Here is a 22,391-nt window from a genome sequence, read left to right on the forward strand (position 1 = left end):
GCAGACTTCAACAGCATTTGGATCAGATCCATAAGTGACTCAAATATACAGTAGAAAGAGAAAACTGGAGTATTAAATAAATCCAGAGGCAGGGACAGAAGAGAAGAAACAGGGTCAAAAAGGAATGTTGCAAAAAAATAACAAGTACACTGGCCATAGAATCCAACACCTTGGGTTTTTTTGCATACTTGTCCAAAGTCATCTTGGAACATGTCTCACAGTCAGAAATATTGTGTTGTGATCTAAATGCACATTTGAAAAACTTAACATTAAAGGCCTTGAACTTAGAAGAACTTGAATTCACCTCTAGGCAGGTGCCTTTCTACTGCTTGACACAAGTGAGTGGTACAATGCCAGATGAGTTTCTACATCTATGCTCATCATGAGTGTTTTTATTTAGTTTCCTTCTTGTTTTCTTCAAAATAAGCAATCCACATAGAGTCTGCTTCCCTTCTTTTTTCCTCTATTTGTGAGATTGCTCTCTTTAAGATTCATGAAACAGCTGCTGTGTTCAACACTGTAATATTACAAAATAGCTAGAGAAGGAACTGAAGTGAAACAAGCACAGAAAAAGAGTGGAAATATGCATGTGTGGGAGGGAGTTTTGAAGTAGAAAAGAACACCACTGCCAAATTAGAACTTAGCTATATATACTGTAGCTAACAGCTTTATGCTCGCAAAGACTTTAGGTCTATAAGGATCATGTTTGCAGATTGTACTTGGACAGTAATAACGGAACAGCATGTAGTCAGTATCATACACGTATAAAACACATTTACAAATGTGTAATATATATGCAAGTAGATATATATGTGTGTGTGTATAGAAATGATATGATCTTGATTTATGCCATGTATATTCATCTATACCTTATTTCATATACTTAGGATTCTCATACACACACCACAGAAATGATCCAAGGAATGGAACACTTGACCTATTAGGACAGGCTGAGAGCAGGGGCTTTTCAGCGTGGGGAAGGAAAGGCTCCAGGGTGATCTGATAGTGGCCTTTCAGTATTTAAAGGGGGGCTATAAGAAAGGGGACAGACTCTTTAGAAGGGTCTGTTGTGATAGGTCAATGGGAAATTGTTTCAGACTGAAAGAGGGGAGATTTATATTGGTTGTAAGAAAAAAAGTTTTTTAAAACAAAGGTGGTGAGGCACTGGAAGAGGGTTGCCCTGGAAGGTGGTGAAAGCCCCATCCTTGCAGATCTTCAAGGTCAGGCTGGATGAGGCTCAGAGTAGCCTGATCTGCCTGTAGGTGTCACATTCATTGCAGGAAATTTGTACTAGTAGATGACCTTCAGTGGTCTTTTCCAACTGAAATAATTCTATGATTCTACGTATTTCATAACATCAAACTACATGTTGCTCAAAATATAAGAAAAATCATTTCCAAATGAAATGCCTTTTTCTGCATTACTCTAAGCTAATAACTTGGTGAATTTGGATTCCTGTAGCAATGAATGACTGAATGACTCCCAGACAAAATAGGAACAAAGCACCTTTTCTCAGTCACAGAGGTCTATTGCAGATTTGTCATAATCTACACAAGGTGCCAAATCAGGTCCTTCTAGGGCTGAATAGGAAGACCATAGCCAGATATCCATGCAAAAGTCCGCACTTGAGTGAAGCATGTAGCTCTTTATGCTTCCTTAGACTTCTTTCTAGGATTGTGTACTCATGTACGTGAAACTACAGGAAAGAACAGTTTCAAGTGACAAGAGGACAAAGAAAAGTGACATTAAAAATATCCACCACTAGGCAATGAACTCAAAAGAAAATTCTGCTTTACACTGTACACGCTTCTGCTCTTTGCCCTTGCGTCTTCTGGAACTGCACTGAAAAACGCCAATGCCTTTAGAGGAAAACTCTGTTATAGACATAATCTTTGAATGTTAAAAGTGTAACATATACAGAAGAACCAAGGCATCACTGAGGAGAGGGGCAGCAGGTGCTCATATTCAGTAATTCTTTAACAATGTACATCTCCCCAGTGATATTTTGTGTGTGTGAGAGAGAGTGTAAAAGGTCCCACATTTTCTGCAGAAAAGAGATTCTTTCAAAAAAGCCTTTCATTTTCAAAAGTGCTATTGGTTCTTGAACATATTTTGACAGGATTGCCACTGCTGAAATCTCCTGACATAACCCAAGCAGAGTTACCCACTGCAGTAGTTCATGGTTCTTTTATTAAGGAAGTCTGAAATGAGTTTCCAAATCCAAAGCATGGAAAGCACAGAATTTCTGAACACAGAAAGCCCAGACTCCCTGGGCTGAAATGTAAAGGGAGAAATTCTATCTCCCCAAGGTTTGCCAAAGGAAATGGGGAAGAGAGTGAATTAATTCTTTTTGGAAACAAGAGGGAAAACTGGAGAAAAGTTTAGGTCACAAGCGCTAAACGAATGGACAACAGAATGACTAGATGCAGCATACATTTTCTCCACTGGAGATGCAGTCTAGCACAAGGATGCCCTTGTCCTGTTAGAGCACTGTACCTTTAGATCGAGGTACAACACATAGGTGTGAGGTATGACATACTCATTACTGGTTCTACATGTGAGGTTTATCAGTCTGTCAACAATTCCAGTAAATACCTGAAGAGTTTCAAATTCAGAATCATATTTTGGTATTAATGACGTCTAATGAAAAAGAAGGTGTGACCTATCAATCTTGTTACTTCCAGTCCCAAAGGGATTTCTTCTTGTGTTAATATTTATTCATATCCAGGCAACCAGAAAAGTACAAAGTACTCATATCTGCTTCATTATATATCGAGATAATATGTGGATACTTTGGCTCACTCACACTCATGAGCAGTGCTCAACAAAATTACTCTGAAGATTTTCCTAAATATTTAATCATCTCTTAGATCAAAGTTTGCTTCTTTCAAGTTTTGATCCCATCATCTGTTTGTTCAAATTCCAACATTTTAAGAGTATTTTTTCAATGTGAACAAATACTTTATTTTTCTCCTTTTGAACCTTTTTCATCCTCCACTCCAGCTCAATATTCCATTGCATTTTTTTGCCAGATGAAAGATGGCAGCAGAGGAGCAGTCTGGCATGGAAATGCATATGAAGCAAGGTGTGGAAATGAATTCCTCCATGAGGAAAAAATAGAACCCACTGACATTCATCAATGCTTGCTGAACTTTTATGGAAGACAAACAATGTGTGTGAGTGCACTGAGGTGGTGGGTAGTGTGTTTAAGCAGTGGTGACAGCAATCTGAAAGACAAACCACATTGAGGGTGATCATGTGCAGCTGTCACAACACAAAATGAATAATGTCTCAATCAGTTCATTCTCACAAATTGGCTAAAGGTGGTGACAATGCTGAAATATACTGTTTTGTAGCTGAGAATTGGTTCTATCAAATAGTGTTGTTGTGCTCTTTGTATCTGTTGTATTTCCCATGGAAATAAATAGGAAACATGAGTTCTGAAGAGACCTATGAATAACATATTATCAGGTACTACTAGGATGCTGTGAGGAACTAGATATTCTACTTTGAAAACAGAGTAATGGCACAATGATTGGGTCTCTCTCCCTGTCCACTGTGCGAGGAGCTGACTTGGCTAACTGAATTGGCCATAGTGGGCAACTGTCCCCCTAAGGAAGTAGGTGCCATGATTTAGACCACTAGGGTGTCAAAATATCATTGTGATGCAAATGATCAGATTGACGGTCCTTTGAAAATATCTCCCTAGTCCAAGAATCTGTACTACCACCAGGAAACAAACATTCCTGATGACATGCTGTTAACACACAATAGAAAACTTGATTAACTGCCTTTTTTTTGCACCACTTTGCAAATGACTTTCTGCTTGGGAAAGCACTGTGTAAGCAGTATTTCTTTCCTGATGCATGGAACATTATTCAAAATGAAATTCCAGTCCCCTTTTGAAAGATGACTGTGTACGATATTTTCTTTTAAAAACTGAGAGTACTGTATGCTGACAGATTCTCATAACTGAACCTTGCAAAGATGGCTGGAATTGTTATAAATTTATACGGCTATTAAGATGTAGGCACTCATTAGCTTATAAAATATTGGTATGATGTGCTGATCTTGAGTTTACCACAAGATCACAGCAGCAGTGGAGCTGATGAAAAAACAACTATCACATTTCCACAGTTCCCCACTCTCTACTAATGTCTTATCTGAGTTTTAGTTGTATTTCAGTATCTGGCAATAAAGTGAGAGTTCCTTGGTATTGGTACCACAAAAGATGAATTACATCATCTATCAGTATTCTTCAGTATCTGTGAATACATTCCTTTGGGGTTTTTTCCAAGCTCAAAGAGGGTAGATTTAGGTTAGATATATGGAAAAAATCTTTTACAGTGGTGGTGGTGAGGCAATGGAACAGGTTGCCTACTGATGTGGCTGATGCGCCATTCATGGAGACTTTCAAGGCCAGGCTGGATCAGGCCTGGGCAGCATAATCTATCCCTTGTGTCTCTGTTCATTGCAGGGGAGTCGGACCAAATAACCTTCAGGTGTCCCTTTCAACTCTAAGGACTCTGTGATTCTTAGAAGTAATACTACTAAATAAGGCCAGGGGATTTAAAGCAGGAGCATCCTTCATGACAATGACTGAAAACATGATTATCATTAATAGATATTAAATGCCTTGTCCACAAAAGTGGCCTACCTCTACAAATGGAGCCCTTTGCACCTTTTGTTTAAAAGAAGAATGAACTAGAAGAAATATAGCTGAAGTAAATAAAACAAACAAACAAAAAAACCTAACAAAACTAAACTGAGATATTTTTCCTAATTTCAGCAGCTTTGGACCAATTCTCCTTAACGTAAGTCCAAGTAGAACAGATGTCAAGTTAATTCAAGATTTTACAACTGTAGGTGTATCTAGATGGCAGGAAAATAGCCTTATACATTTGCTTCTGAGTATCCTACATACAACAGGATTTATAAGGGATGTTTATACACCCTTAGTTTCTTGAACACTGAAAAAGAAACTTTCCCAAACAAAATGGAAATTGCATCAACTCTCTGAGCAGGCTTTAAAACTTTAGGTTATAGTACTGTGCATGTAGTTCCATCTTCTCCAGTAGTTCCCTGTCTTTCTTGAACTGAGGAACCCACAAATGAACACAGTATTCAAGATGTGGCCTCGCTGGGGCAGACAAGTGTAAATCAGAGTGTATTCCTGGAGCAAATAAGCATGATAGTGTTATGAAGCGGACAGTGGAAGTACTACATAAAATCTGTTTTTCTTCTTTCATAATGTCATATTTTAGAATGGAGAGAGGTCTTAATGACAATCTATTGTCCAGCTCACTTGTTCTAGAGGAAAGTTAAAGCAAGTGCTCCGATTTCTGAACCTCTGGTCATTATGGAAGTCAAAGCAATACTACTCTACAGATAGATTCAAACCTGTATTCCTAATAAGTATATATTTTTGATATATGAGTGTCTCCTTCTCTGAAAGATTGTGAAAGGGGAACCATAGATAGCTTAGTGTGTAGGATCAATTCAGCTCAGACTGTCAATAACATAGTAACTTCCATTCATCTTGAGCATTCATTTGGAAAGAAAGACTTCTTGTCAGCTCTTTAAACTTTGACTAAATAACTTCTTTTAGCCAAAACTAAGAAGCATAGAAACAGGAAAAGCAGACAGTTTGCTAATCCAGTCGTGTCAGTTATACCACACAATACAGTCATGGTCAGGAAAGGAGATTCAAACTGACATCAAAACTGTCAACTCTCTAAAAGCTCCACTTAGAACAAATAATTCAGGAAACATTCTGGTCTACCTTCCTAGCAAACTGGAGAGGGATTTATTTTCTGGGAACTTAAAAAAAAACAAAAAACAAAACAAAACAAAAAAAAACAGATTCAGAAACCAGATTGCACTGCTAACTATCATAGAATTAACATTTTTAATATGTTTTTGTAGCAAAGTATGGGTGATCATGGTTTTAGCCATGAGACTCAATCAGTTTTGAGTGGTTATTAATAACAGATTAGTAGAATTTCAGTGTTGGAATGGCACAGGTAATTGAGGTTGAATGGAAAAATCTGAAATGACAATGAATTTGGATTTAGGTTTCTTTATGATTCTGCTTATAGTTGCTTTTTGATAGAACAGATTTTATGTCAGAAAATGATATTATATCTGAAAAACAAACAAACAAACAAACAGACAAAAAACAACACACCTTATTTACTGAAACTGTCTTGAAGGAGGAAAAACTTCTAAAAATTTCCCAAAAAGGTGCTTTTGCTATTTAGGGAAGCAGATATTAATATTTCTTTTGCAAATAACTTTTTATGTTAATGTACACATTTCTAAAAGTCAATCTGAAAAAAAAATACAAACATGAAAAGAATCTTTCAGCTTTCTTATTGACACTCTGGCACTAGAATTTAGAGCTAAGTTCTCTATAAAACAAATCTTCTGCTCTCCATGCTTTCAGCCTGCACTCCTGTATAATGGTTATAGCAGGTGAAGCAAGTTTAGCTTATGAAAATTTCCCAATCACAAAATAACAGCAAAACTCATCTTAGGAATACTGTAGGATAGTTAAAAAACTCAAAGAAACATCCACTACAACACTATTCACATCTACCCAGAAATGATAATCATTTTAATATCCAAAGAGATGACAGATGTTTAAATATTTATAACCACATATGATTTAAGAAAATTATTAGAAAGCTAGCTCAAAAACCTATTTTGGTACAAGTTATATTGTATTGCCCCTTATCAATAAGAGTGATAGTATCATGCCAGAACAAAAATCTCTTCAGTCCAGCTATCTTGTATATAACATTGATCAGTAATGGATGTATGGAGGGAGATGTGAAGATAGCTTTTTTAAAACAGCCATAACACTCAATAATAAAACTTACAGACATACTGAACCAGAGGGTGAAGCCTGACCACTGGTTGTAATAGTCACAAATAGATCTACTGATCCTAAACATATGCATTGGTTTTGAACTCATTTATACTGTGGATGAATGCAAATATTTGATAATCCATTTTAATGAATTGGACTGATTATTTCATCCCTGCTATAGATTCATTTAATCTCTACCCAAAATGTTTCAGCTGAGGAGGAGGGAGTCTTAGATTTGGGGGTTGATTTTTTTGCTCTTTAAGAGCTTATTAGAATGAATATTTGAACTAGGATTTTATTTGGAGTTGTTTTCAGTTGTGGGCCCAAATGGCTTTGTTGAAAACATCTAATGTAAGGTTACTTTTAATGAAAACCAGAAGAACAGGAAAGTGAAGTCCTGATTTCAGTTGTATTTCACATCTCACCATGTGGAAGCAGTCATTGGATCACTGGATCTTTACAATTTTATAGGTAATGGACTTCAAATATATTCACTTTGGCTTAGCCTAAAATCTTGATAGGCTCCAGACATTATTATGATTATTCCAATACAGTCTTGCTCAATCCAAACACACCTACATAAGAAAGAAAAAAAGGACCGAAAAAAAGAGAATGATCTCAGATTTTGTTCAGACAGAAAAGGAAGAAAATTTGACTGACCGCATGGACCCCTGTATGGCTTCAGAAAAGTAGAAAATGTCCACTCATAATGTTTTCATTGTTCTAGAGAGGAAAGAAAGAAGTGTGAGGGATACTTAGATATTCTCTCTCTCTCTCTCTCTCTCTCTCTCTCAATAGATAAATAAATAAATCTATTTTAGCTCCCAATCTGGATAGATTTTGTTTGGTTGCTTTTTGTTTTAACTTTTTAGAGAATGTAAGCTTTTTATATGCAGTCAGGCATGACTGTAACTAAATTTTCTCCAGTTTTATTTTGCTATTTTTTTCCACAGAATTAATACTTGTCAGATTATATCCTACTATAACAGGCCCAATTTTCTTACAGCACTACAGAACATAAAAATTAAACATGCTGCCAATTCCCCCAGGGAAATTGTCATAACAAAAAGTGAAACAATGTTGAGGTAATTCTATGATGGGAATTGGTGTCCCAGAAGCTGAGAGATCAATGTTGAGAATAATTATAAGATGTAATCAATTATTATCAAAAGTACTGTTGAGCCTTTGCAATCTGCAGGTAAGGTTTCTCTAGCTGAAGGGACAAATAATTCAGGGAACTAGGCTGTGATGCAGCTGTTTGCCTCCCAAACTAGTGCAGTAATATGATTGCATTATTGAAGTCTTTACATGGAAATACTGGCAAGCTTCAACACACTAGTCTTTATCTTACAAGGTAAGTAGTTGTTTGCATAGATATTTTTAAACAGGACCTGAACAAAGTCCTACTGCCAACACTATTTAGTCTCAAACAGAAAGCTTTAAAAATCACCACTGATTTGAGAAAACTGGGTATAAGGAGATGTGCTATTGCCAAAAGTCTTTGGAGGACTGGTGGGCAAATGAGACAGACTCAAGAAGCGAGAATACCCAATGATCTATTGTTTAACACCTTTGAAAGAATTTGGCACAGCATTTGGTCTGCATCTGTTCTCCCTGCCTCTCTCTGGCCAAGGTATATAACCTCTGAATACAAAAGCGTATGGTTGGAAAAAGTAATTCAAACCAAATCTACTCTGGAGTCAAAGGTCACTGTGAAGCAGAAAGGACATTGAAACACTTTAATTTCCTATTATCCTAGCAAATTTGAGAAAGAGGCTTATGTGGTCAAACATACCACCCAAATAAACTGGAATGTGATAGTTCATTTCAAACAGACACTGTGAGGGGACAGAAATCCTTAATCCACAAAGTGCACTTAAGTCAGTAACTGCACCAATGAAAAATATTAACATTTGCGTCCAGCTGGGAGCGGCTTCTGTGTAAGTTCATTCAGTCAGTTTGGAAACACATAAGATGTAAAGGAAGCCAGATTGAATGATGTGGGAGAAGGATGAGTGGAAGTTTTGCAAGGGTGGAAGTGATGGGGACTGTAGGAAAGATCTAAGAATAATAACTAATGCAGTACAGGTGAGTGGAAGAACGTGAGGCATTGCAAGTGGAAAAGACTGAGAGCTCAAAGGAGAATAAAGATTGCTGTGGTACAAATGGAGGCAGATGCACACACAGAGCAAAATAAGCTTTACTTTTTCAGCTATTCGTGGAATAACTTGTCACATTTGTGGTGGTTTGGAGAGGAGATGGAGCATTTGTTCCAAGTTTGAAATGGATGTGTGAATCGAGAGCAAATGGAGTTTACAATCCAGAGAAGGAATATCCTAAGAGCATCCCCAGAAATTTTATTGCAGACATTTTTCAAGGAGGAGGGTGGGAAAAATTGACAGCTTGGCTCCTGCCATCTCAAGATATATTCTTGTACTTTCCATTTAGCTCATCAGTTTCACAGAAATAACATTCAGCTAAAATGAGCCCTTAAATTTACCATTTCCAGCTCCGTCTATTCAGAATGCAATTGCAAGAGAAGCACAATGCCATTAAAGTTAACACCTTTTAAATATTTAATTTCTTTTTTATAGGTCTAATATGCAATAATTGGCAGAGCAACTCATTTGGAAACACATAGTGCCAAAGAAAAACATTCAATATCTTTCCATTCAATGCCCTGAGCCTTTTCTCACTCCAGGGTGTAAAAACATTTGTTCTTGATTCACACAACCACTCCAAATCCTTGGCAAATTATGCAAAGGGCTGTCAGATTTAATGATGCAAGCATCTTGTTCCTTATTATGGGACTTGGACAAATAAAATCTATGCGCTGTAAAAACAGGTAATGAAGCAAAGAATCTGCTGCCTAAAGTCATCACAAAAGGATGTTTTTAATAGCATTCCATCCTGTCAGTGCTTCTCCCAGATATCAACTGTTTTTAGGGTCTGAATCTGAACTGCAGAGTGTGTGTAATTTACTGACATTTACCTCATTTTGTAGATACACAGATACCCTTCTTCTAGAGACCACAGCCCGAATTCAGTAATGCAGTGAGACAGTGGTTTGATTTTAAGCACACAGTAGACTCCCAAAATAATATTTAAAGTCTTAAGTAAGTGAAGCCTCAAGCAGCTTCCCTGGACATTTACAGAAAAACACATGAAAACATGTTACGTCAGAAATGAAGTGCAAGTCCCCTTGCCTAGTAGCATGCAGGTTCTGTGAAGATAACTTATCCATTGGTTCAGCAGAGAAACTGAGAACAAAACAACAACACCAATAAAACTGTTATTAAATTTAATTATTCTAGATTGTTTTCCTTTCCTCCCAGAGCAACCAGAAAGAAAAAAAAAAAAAATAGTAACTAAAAAATCCATTGCGATATTGTGTCCCTGCTACTATAACTACTTACTGTTCTGGTAAATGGCCCAACCAGCTGCCTGTCAGGTGGGAAGTTTTAATCATCTGCTTCTTCAGAAAAAAATAAAAAATAGGAAAAAAAATTCCACTTATTTCCACATATTTCAACAAGCCAAGTGATTTATTTGTTTAACACCATGGACAAGCACCTTTGACTCTCTAGCCTGCATGATCAGGTAATCATTTACAGCTGGATCATCTTGAAACTGGTCTCATCATGAAATCAGAGTGAGACATGAGCTATTGCTGAGCACAGAATGTGCCCAATAGACTGTCATCATGTCCTTCCCCATTATTTTGTTTCACATTGCTTATATTGCTGTTTCTCTACTCTACAGAGTGATAGTTGAGGGCAACAGAAAGGGAAGCAGACTATTTTAACTTTGTGGAATAACAGATAGACACAATCCCACCCTGAATCTGAAGAAACAGCTCATAATTCAGCTTTTCTCCCAAACAATTTTCAATAATCACAGATATGTAGATCTGGCCAGAAAGTGCTAATTTGAGCTGTGAAAATTCTCACTTGCACCCTTCCTTCTTTTTTTCTTCTTTTTTTCTATTTCTTTTCTCTTTTCTCTTTTTCTGAACAGGCTTACAAATATGTGATTTGAAATCTGCCATCAGAAAAGCTTTTCAGAGCAGCACTGTACTGCTCCTTAAGTGAATATCACCAGCTTTCAACCATTTCGCAGTCTTGCTTCCCAACCTGTAGTCATTTGTGTTGGCAGAGAAAAGTCTACAAAATCTGATCTGCAATAAAAGTTAAAATAAGGATATTTTTCTGTTTCCACTTGAGTGCGTCAGGAAACCGGGACTGAAGGATTTATAGTTTTGAGTACAAAACTACTTAAGAATTAAGCAAGACGTCAATCTTTCTCATTGGGGAAAACAACAACAACAACAAAAACACACCAAAAAAAACCCACCCCAAAACTCTAATATTACCATCAACAAGATTTTTTTCCATCTGCTTCTATGAGAAGAAAATGATCGACTTTGGAAAGAGGAAAAACAAACAGATGTGACTATCTTACTGCCTCTAATAAGAAGGGAGGTACAACCCCAGGTTATAGCAGTTTATTTGCCTTGATGAAGGGAGATGCAATACCTTTGTGAAGCATCAGCACAACTGCACAATGTGCATCTTTTTCTTTAAATAACTTCTCCATGCAAGAACATCTGAAAAGGCTGCTGAGTGCTTCATTACTAGTGACAGCCAATATCATTTATACTTATAAAAGAGAAAGACCACCACAGGCAAACAATTTCTGCTTCTCCTTTCATGGGGGACCATTAACAATTATCTTTTACACTGTAAGTTATCCCAGCATCTTTTCCTTTTGACCTTCTTAATACAGGACATCCTTTTTCTTATTTACAAGTACAAAGAGCATTACTGATTACATTACTAAAGTTTTGCATATCCATTTGCCCTACAATTTGATGTTTTTCTATCCTCCTGTCCTGAGCTCCAGTGCTATAGGATATTGGCTCTCCTTCTCAAAAAGAAAGAAAAAGACAGGAAAGTATTTTCACTAAAATAATAGCTCCCCTTTTGGCAACAAACAAAGGAGAGAAAAAATACATCCAGAGAAAATGAATTCTTAAAAAGTGTTTCTTTTTTTTTTGTTGTTCTTTGATGACACAGGCATAAAGCCAACATTCACCCACTATACTTCATGTTCAAAATTTCTTCATAAAGCTTTAAATTGCTGACAGCTCTTTAGCTACAGCCATGCTACCGGGCGCCATTATAATAGTTCACCATACCATTATGATGTGTCAATGTTTATGACCTGTATCCCCAAACTGGAAGACACTCAAATCTGTTGACTGCCTCTAAATCACTTTTTTTTGGAAAAGACTTAAAGCAATGAGATTGCAGCTAGAATTGCTATTGCTCAACTGGCTTCATCTAATCTTTTTTTCATTGGAAACACAAAAAGGTTAGAGAATCATAAAGCCCATGTGGAACAAAACACAGGAAAATACTTATTGTTCTCATATAGAGGAACACATATAATACCCGCAGCTGTATGAAGGCCCAGAGGGCTTTTTTATTGGTGCATGGATGAATTTTTTATTGCTACTGAATAAAGTGTTCTTGACATAAGTATTTGACCTCTGACACTAGCGAGATTCCCTCTTGGTGGCCATTAGAATATAAATCCTATTTCATGTCTTCTGACTTTACGTGATGCTCTATCTGCAGGGGTTTGTGGTTTTTTTTTTAGTGGGAATAAAATCAGAGAAACAAGAGTAATGGGATGTCTTATTGCCTGGAGATGGGCCAAAGTGTGTTGTGGTGATCCCACAGAGTAAACTGCCTCACAAGTAAGCAAATGAGGTGAGCAAAAGGGAGAAAACAGAAAAAGCAGAGGGGGATTGCTCACTGTCTGCTTATAGATGTTTAGTTAGCATAGCTGACTAATGCCAGTTTCTATAGTAAGGCATCTAAAAGAATAATGTTCTTAGTCTCAGATGACCAACCCAAGCAAATACCTTTCTGCTTGTATACAACTAAACACAACTAGATGTACATTTTGAAGAAAGTATCAACTTGTTCTTATTTTTGAAGTAGATTTCAGTGTTCACATTAAAATTCAGTTGACTGATAAATAGGAAAACTAAGGTCCCTTTTATCCTAGAGGAAGCCTTTATTGATTTGGTCTCTTTCTTAACCTTTTACAAATACTCTATCTCAATTCAGGTCAGGTTAGCTTCTAGTGTCATTTAACTAACTGAGTAGATTAAAAGATATTTTTACCAGTTCACTTGTGTATTTTTCAAGAGTTTTTCCTATGAGTACTGACTTACTTAACAGAGAATAAAATTCAGTCTTCTGGAATTTTTTCAGTCCATCTCCTATCCTTCCACTGAATTACTGGTCCTCTGATACTTTCCACATTTAGACGTGATCACATATAAGACATCCTTTATTCCCCTCTACCTTCCCACGGATGTCCTGTGATCCTGTGACCAATAAGGTTGAAAATAACAAAAGATACAGCATTACTGGCAATGAAATGTTATCACAACTTGAGTCCAAGCAGTTCTAGAAAATTCTATGCCTTTGGTTCCCATTTTTCAATTATAACAGTTATTAAGTCACACCCCTCTGAGTTATTCTGGTAATAAATCATTTTGTCCATCTGGAATGTCCCCACTACGTTCTGGGAAGTACTTCCAGTGGCTGTCAGGAGCCCGCACCCTGTTTATGAGAAAGTCCCTCTGGACAGCAGAAAACACACACAGTGCATCAAGCCCCCATTTCTGACTCCTCCTTTACTGAATTTGCACAATTTTTACTGACAAGTTATGCAAAAAGCCTGCAGGAAAAGCCAGGAAAAAGGCAGAATGCTCATCTTTCTGCTGTCTTTCTGCTGAACCATCCTAAGCATCTGCAACCAGGTGGTACCTAGGATTTCTTTGAAAAGGAAAGCCACTCAACCTCAGCCACCATACTTATGCTCAATATTCATCAGACTATTCAAGATAGTGTTTCCTGGTTTAAAAAAAAAAAAAAAAAAAAAAAAAAGAAAAAGAAAAAGACAAGGATCTCCTGGATAGAGTTCAGTGGAGAGCCACAAAGACAATAAAGGGCCTGGAGCATCTCCCCTGTGAGAAAAGGGGAGGAAACTGGGTCTGTTCTGTTGAGAAAAGAAGATTCAGAGGGGATCTTATCAATGTTCTTAAGTATCTTAAGTGTGAGAGTCAAGGAGACATGGCCAACCTCTTTCCAGCAGTCTGCGGGGACAGGACAAGGGGAAACAGCTATAAACTGGAGCATAAGAAGTTCCATACCAGTATGCAAAGGAGCTTCTTCAAGGTAAGGGTGATAGAGCACTGGAACAGGCTGCTCAGGGAGGTTGTGGATTCTCTTTCTCTGGAGATATTCAAGACCTGCCTGGACACCTATCTGCACAGACTGCTGTAGGGCACCTGTTTTGCAGCGGGGCTGGAGTTGATGATCTTTAGATTTCCCTTCTAGCCCCTACAATTCTGTGATTCTGTGATTCAGTGATAGCAGCACCTTTAAAAGACTGTGCCACATCAGACCTTCAGATTCTCAAATTAATTTTTTTGAATGGTGATAAAAACTAGTTTCTGATACCCTGTTCCTTCACTGGGATCCTTCCTTACCCCCTGGTGGTACTGGGATACAGGGAGAAGGTGAAACTGCTGACATCTTGCACAACTGCTCTGCAGGTGGAAAAGTAAAGCCATGATGACCTTACAAACACCTGTTTCTCTTCCGTGAGAAGGTTCCTCTAATTAATACATGTTGGCTGGTCTTGTAGTGTATCTTAGGAAACAGGAATGGGAAAAGAAGTATGGTGCTACAGAGCCTGAAAAATACAGAAGATACACTCTAGCTAACTACAAGTCCCCCCACTCAATAAGTAAACAAACAAAAATACATATACATCATACTCCAAAGAGTGGGCACTAGATGGAGGAAGGAATTGCAGAAGACAGTATTGTTCACATTAACTATAAATAGCTAATATCTAATTGCCAGTCAATAGAGATGTCACTGCAGGAAATACAAATAGATTCCTGCGATGGCAAAGTGTGAGACTCGATTCAGAAAGATTTTACATCTAGGGAATCTAACTTTCCATACAAGAAGGATATAACTATCTTATTCTGATGGAGTTAAATACTAGATTTAATTCAATTAAATTCAAAGAAATTTGTTTGGTTTTGTTGGTTTATAAATGCTACATTTGTATCTGACCTACAAATACAAGGCATGTGATTTGGAAAAATGACAAATGCCAGCTACCTAACCATCTAAAACAAGGAAACAGATAAAAGAATCTGTGCAAGTTGGACCCAGTCCAAAACAAACAGCCATTTTCAGGAGGTTTCTAACTTCTGCAGAGAACAAAACAGGTTTCTAAAATAGCTACAGGGACATATATGATGAACAATACACTGTGTCATGGCTGGCTGGTGAGAACAAGGCAGAAGAGGTCTTGCAATGGAGCAAGTGACTAAGATTGATTGATTTGAGTGATGTTTAAGTTTGGTTCATTATGGAGCTGTGGTTGACAGTGTTGCAAGCTGCTCACCTCCCATAGAGATAGGCATGTGGGCCATTCTTTGATTTCATAAATCATCCAGGGAACATACCCAGAGCATTGACCTTTTATGGGGAGGGAGCCCAGGGCATTCAGCATAATTTAATACCGGCATGTCGGATGGTGTCCAGTGCAGTTTAACACTCCTTAACCTCTGCCTCATTAGACATCTGTCCTGTCATTTATCTTTCTGTTTATTTTCTAAGTGATATATTATTGGTAATAACTAAGGAATGGGCACTGATGTTACTCTGCATGAAGCTGCCATTAGTCAGTTGGAAGTCAGTCCAGTGTCACTCTGAAACTGGTACACAAAACATCTTTTAAAGGATTTCATATATTTTCTTTGCCAAGTAATTTCCTCCTGGCATGGGCAGCTAGCACCCTTATTATATGCTCTGTTGTTTATTTTTACTCTTTCCAGACCAGATTTTAGGAGTTTTTAATACCACCAAGTATTATTACGGTTGGTAATAAGATCTGAATTATATTTTTTGCAGCAGAAACTTCATCCTGTCTGTGATGACCGCAGCTAAATAAGGAGCCAGCAGGGAAATGGCAAGGTCTTCCATTCCAACCACATATATATACACGCACATGTACACAGAGACAGATACACACACACTCCTCCCTCCCACCTGGGACATCACCGTAATGACAGATATTAAGACTCCTTTCTAATATACAAATATGTTAGCAGGTCTATAATTGATCAAATTCTGGAATTTTCATTTATCCTGCCTTTCTTTATCAAGCAGCAAGTACTTTTTAAATATTTGCTATATAGAGTTACTTTTTGGAAGGAGGAAAAAGGCAGAGAAAGTGTGGGGCCACAGTGAGGGGAAAAAGAAATACTGCACATTTTTTTTCTATGTTGTATAACATATGTATTGTGATACTGGATGGGAAGTAAATTCCAACTAAAATTCCTCTATGGTACATATGGTACAAAACATTAATTTGGATTTCTAATGGATTATAAAGAAATTATCACAAGCCCAGAAAGATCCATAAATTAAAAAAAGTCATTTCAGATGTGTTTATATCATGGATATTTGTGAGTCAACTCTATAACAGATGTAACACCCTGAAAAAATATTAATCACATTTTCTCTAATTGAACAGTAATATTTTGCTTTTAAATCCATCATCACATGGAAGATATTGAAATTCTGAACAAAACCAAACAATTTTATACTAGCAATATTACCACTGAGATACAGATTGAAGTTGTTAGGGAGACCACTGGCTGACCTGAAATGTACTCAGTTTAAACACACGCACACACACACACTCACACACACACACACAAATCCTGTAAACATATAAACACATCCTGCATAACACTTATAAACTGCACAAGACAGGTATCCCTGAACTTTGGATTACAGTGATGAGAAAGCACAAAGTAATGGGAAGTGAGTCTGCTGCTGGCTTACGTTGCCTGATGCAGCCAAGAAATAATTCAGTAGGTGGGAGGGGTTCAGTGGTGTACCAGAAGCTTTACCTGTAGCTTTTTACCTACATCTCACACAGGTTCGACATTGCTTCATTTCTAAATGAATACCATTATTGCAGGGTTTGTCTAATATGTTAGACAAAAAAAAATGACACCTCCAAACATGGAAATGGCTACTTCTGCAGTAGAAGATCTAGATACACCAGTCAGCCAAAAGGTGACTATGAACCACAGGGTGCACTTAAGAAAAAGGCTGTGTGATTTAAGAATGAATCCAGCAAGGTATTAATGATACCCAATACAAGAACCCTGTGATACCTCAAGTACTGTTTGCCTCTTGGGTCACCCACACTGAAATAGATTCTTACCAGAACAGATGCAAAAATGGCTGCTGGGATGATCCAAGTATTGAAGAGTTTATTTTACAAGAGAAAATCAAAAGAGAACAGCTTGTTTAGTCAAGCAGATTGAAGTCTGAGAAGGGATATGATCACTCTTTGCAAATACAGCTGGAGGATAAACATCAGAAAAAGAAAAGAGCTTTTTAAGCTTAAAGACAATGAGCTGGCACAAGAACAAACAGATATAAGCCAACCATTAAGAAATTCAGGCTGTAAATTAGGTGTAGCTTTCCAGCTCTCAGAAAGGTGAATTCATGGAGCTACCTTCCTTTAGGAGTAGTGAGACAGAATATGCGACATACTTATGGTGGATTATGAATAATATTATATGATGGTGTAACATGTTAGGAGCAAGCTATGTGTAGGTGCAGTCCTCTGTTCTTACCAGCCTGCACCTGATCATGCAGGTCATGAACTAGTAGCACATTTCTAACCCATGTACTCACATTTTCTTCCTTTGGAAATAAAGCAGTGAAAAGCACCACGAAGACATTCTTCATGTGTTGCTCATACTTTAGAGCTTCCCCATGTGGAAGTGGTGAAACATCCATGGACATCTAGATACAGGACTAAATGATTGTGCAAAACCCTTGGACCTCTGCAGAAAAAGTCCTCTGAAATGAAAGTCTTCTGACACCACACAACCTTTGGCACACATCCTGCTTCATCTCCGTCTTGCAAAGGGGATAGAGATTCAGGTTGCCCTGCCTGTGCTTGAGCACTCTGCATTCTCAAAGCACATCTGGGATGACGCCCAGCACGCAGCCACTATGGTGATCCATGACCTTGTGAGATGGGGAGGGTGTGTGGGGTTACTGAGGAAATCCTCCCATCGGGCAGATCTCCAAGGCTTGGTCAACTGGTAAGCCTTGTAAGAGGAGCCTCACAGTCAGTGTTTGTCTAGTACACAGGCTGAACTCTGTACTCACTGCCTAATCCTACTTAAGAGCAGCATTTAAATCTTTGTGTGCTGCTCCTAATTAGCTGCCAAAAGTTTAGAGCTTTCCGCTCAGTGAGGGCAGATTCAGCCCAACTCAACCTTGACATAAATCTGATGACTTAAGTGGTTCAGTTGCACTACACAACTCAAATTTGTCCCAGTTTTCCCCCATTATTAATAAGACACAAATCTTTACTTTGAAAGTACATATTTGATAACTTTGTCAACAAAATTCATCACTTCTCCAGCATCACCCTATAATGAAAACAACTATGTTAATAGAACACAGGCCATAAACTAAACATTGTGTACCTCTATGTTTCCAGTTAAATTCCAAGGCTTAAAATTTTTGTATATTGAAATAGAAAATTGAGTATACAGAATATTAAAAATCTATAAATGCATCTAATGAGTTTAAAAAAGATTTTTTTCCCCCATTTTTTATAGTCTTAGTCTTCCATTATTATTAAAAATCCCAGACAGGGTTACTTAAACATATGCAAAATAGACTATGTTTATCAAGAAATTTAAAGATCAGAATTCCGGTAAACACCACCATAACATGTGGGCACAGTAAACTCAGCTTCCCTTTCTGTGTTAATGATATTCTGGGTAAATGCCCACACATAATTTCTTTTGGAAAAATTTGTCTGAAAAAAAAAATATATATAAGGTTTTGCTTGAATGCTTTCTAGACAGAAAAGTATTTGGTAATATAAAGGCATCCCCACCACACATACACTCCATGCAACCACAAACCTGTGGAAAGCCCTGGCCTGCACCTCCTCTGGATAGTGGTGGTAGTGCTTTGAAATCTAAATTGTACCATGGCTCATTGCACTGCAGGGTAAGTAAAGAGGGTCCCACCTTGTCAAGTAATACTGAGCTTATCTTTCATCTAACTCAGATAGGAATTTGGGGTGGGTGGGAGGTTTGCTCTCCTTTCAGGAGATTAAAGATCTCAGCCTGAATCTGCTTGGACATGGTGCTCCAGGAACAGATTCAATATGTACAACAGACAGTCACACTAAGAGCTTGAAAAATGCTATATAGCATTTATGATGAAAAAATAAAATGCCAGGGATGGGTCTAAGAAACTCAGAATTATTTTAGCCCTTAAAGTAGACACACAACATGAGGATGAAGAAATAGCTCTGGCTTGGCAAGGCCAATGGGCACTAGATGAGGAGGGGACTGAACTGTGGCCCAGCAGCCTGCTCTACCCATGGGATCATGGCCCTCCCTGGCCCAGCACCCTGCAGATCCCTAAGACCCCTGACATCAGGGTATGGTTTTTCAACACAGTATCATGTCAAAAGCCACAACTGACCCATTGAGGGGCTTCAGTACCTCCAACAGTGTTTTACAAGAGCCACCGTTTCATGTCTCAATCAAACTCCAAAGCAATCTTTGAACAAACAAATCAATTATGTGTGGAAACAACCATGAAACTGCATTTGTCAGTGAAAAATACAAAAGCCTGAATTATACCTTGTAAACATTGCTATATTTTTCTTTTTTTAAAATAAGTATTCTTTTCAAATAATTCACATTGTCATTTTTCTGTACTATCTCAACACAAACAACTGACTATGGAAATGCTCCTGTTCACATGCAGAAAGAGAGTATAGACTTACCCACCATGGTGCCACCTGGACCTGCTCCAAACCACAGGAGAAAGGGCAGTGTGATAAGGGTCAACATCAGCATCACAAAGGATCCTGCTGTTAAAGTCAATGGGAAAGTCTTTCCAAAACAGTGATGCAGACTGGAACACATACATTCCTCCAAAGTCACCTCCAAAATTTGTTCATCACCTCAGATTCATCCTAAAGGACATTCCTTGCACAGCAGTTTTTGTCTTTCATCACCTCACATAAATTTCTCTCTTTCAAATACAACATTTCAGCCTTAAGAAGCTGTTGCAGAAACGATGCAAACAGTTTTCATTTTCTTGTAAAATGATGAATACCAGGCTGTGAAATTTCTATGATTCATAAGTAGTTCATTTAGCCTTTGGTTGTTTTTTGAGCTTCTTTTAATCAGACCACCACGAAACATCCTTAGATGCATCATCTAAGTTATTGAAGTTCCCCCGACTTCAGTTCTGTTGGAATTCATTTCAATATTGATGAGACAGAAATTTGGAAATTGCACGTTTCCACGAATCATAAAATCATAGAATCATAGAGTGGCCTGGGTTGGAAGGAACCTTTAAGATCATCTAGTTCCAATCCCCCTGCTATGTACAGGGATATTTCCCACACGACCAGGTTGCTTAAGCCCCATCCAGCCTGGCCTTGAATGCTTCCAGTGAGAAGGCACCCACAACCTCACTGGGCAACCTGTTCCAGTGTCTCCCTACCCTCACGGTAAATAATGCCTTCCCGAAATCTACTCTAAACATTGAACTTAACAATTCCCAATCATATTAGGTTCCTAGGTGCCCTAATAAAATCATTATTATTATTATTATTATTATTATTATTATTATTATTATTGTTATTATTATTTAATAAATTAATAATAATAATAATAATAATAATAATAATAATAATAACAATAAAGTATTTCTAAATCAAATTTTGTTCCTAGTTAGAAAAGTTATTTTTCCTAATTTTAGTATATTAAGTGACACCACTTGATGCTGTCCTGGGTTGTCTTTTACCTAAATAGATTATCATCATTGTCACTACGTAAAACTGTCAAAACTTTGTACTCTGAAGAAGTTTCCACTTTTTTTGTGTGTGTGCAACACTGTGTTCCTTCATGTAATTTATTATTCAGATCTCCGTAGAATTTTTATTTAAACAAAATACATACATAATTCCCAAAGAAGGAGTTTTGTATAGTAGCATTTAGCATTAAAGCATTAAGGATGTAAGCCTAGATACATGCTCTTTATCATATCCTTCCTCATCCTACTACTACCCATATCCTATAGCTGGATAATTTCACTATGGCACCAGAAGGCTGTGCTTCTGGCTCTACAATAGTCAGAAATACTGTTGCCTTTTCTCCTGCACAAGATATGCTGCAGCTCTATCTGCAACCTTGAGACTTGCTGACAGAGAGAAAAAGCAAGGAATCAGATAACCCCCTTTCTCCCTCTGAAAGAAAGGCAGTGGCAGGCCCAGGGCTTGCCAATTTTTTTGTTTTAGCACAACGTATCTAACAAATATACAATTAAAAATAAATAAGTAAATCATGTTTAAAAAAAAATAAGCCAAAAATAAGCATTTTCAAACAGCATTTCAGTTGTAGAAAAAAAACTTCGTTTAGGTTTGCAAGATGGTGGTTTGCAATAAGTATGACTGTATGGTGTATATTAAAGAACTTTATTACAGGTCTGAGGGAACTGATACTAATACAACCAAAAAGGTAAACTACATACAGCTGATGTTTGGAACAGCTGAGGCAGAGAAGCAGAGACACAAAAAAGGCTATTTTGGATGGCAGAAGCTTAAGAGGAGGTTATTCTTAGACTAGTGGTGGTTGGAAGGAACTGAGGACTCAAGAAAGGCCAGCCTGAAAGACTAAGAACAATGGCAGGCCTAAAAAGAGAGGTTCTGAGAAAGAATGGGAGAATCTCCAAAAGAGTATAGAAATCCACGCTAACATTATAAACATATTTAAGGGCTTTAAATATTAGAACAAATTCATGTGCCAATTGTCCCTCTATTGAAATTTGCAGTAACAAAAGGTTGCAAAATCACTATTTCTATCATAGGGCATTGTTTCAGACTATAATGTCCAATTCTGGAGTATTGGAAGAAAGACTATTTTTGGAAACATAAATTGAGAAATTATGAAGGTCTCTTCTGTATGCTGATTTACCAGCTTTTCCAAAGAGCAATATAAGGAACATTTATGAGTTCCTATCAAATATGGCTTCATTTATTTGTGAAGAAGTTCACAGAGAGTACAGGAAGTGGGAGATTTTATTGCTTACATCAAGTGTGGGGGTGGGAGAGAAGTATGTCCCCAGACCTTTCTGCAATAGTTGTGTTGTCTGGAGAGAACATAAGGGAGACTGGGGCAAGAGAGAGAGAGTGAGGGGAGAAAAGGGGAGAAAAAAAAACAACTAACGCCCAGAAAAGAAAAGAAAAGAAAAAGAAAAGAAAAGAAAAGAAAAGAAAAGAAAAGAAAAGAAAAGAAAAGAAAAAGAAGAAAGGAAAAGAAAAGAAAAGAAAAGAAAGGAAAGCA

The 22,391-nt window shown here is 37.5% G+C and overlaps 1 long non-coding RNA gene across 3 annotated transcripts in view; it reads right to left on the reverse strand.

Moving 5' to 3' along the window:
• LOC107311762 overlaps window positions 1–10,384 on the reverse strand; it is a 74,013-nt gene extending 63,629 nt beyond the window's left edge. For 2 of the 3 annotated variants that reach the window (XR_001554226.2, XR_004306660.1), the window contains exon 1: window positions 10,288–10,383. This is a non-coding gene — a long non-coding RNA (uncharacterized LOC107311762). Of the gene's footprint in view, window positions 1–10,287 lie in introns of all 3 variants that reach the window. The other variant, XR_004306659.1, reaches the window with a different exon arrangement.
• Between the last annotated feature and the right edge of the window lie 12,007 nt (window positions 10,385–22,391).

Source organism: Coturnix japonica, chromosome 3 (assembly GCF_001577835.2).
Source record: "Coturnix japonica isolate 7356 chromosome 3, Coturnix japonica 2.1, whole genome shotgun sequence".
NCBI classification, from domain to species: domain Eukaryota; kingdom Metazoa; phylum Chordata; class Aves; order Galliformes; family Phasianidae; genus Coturnix; species Coturnix japonica.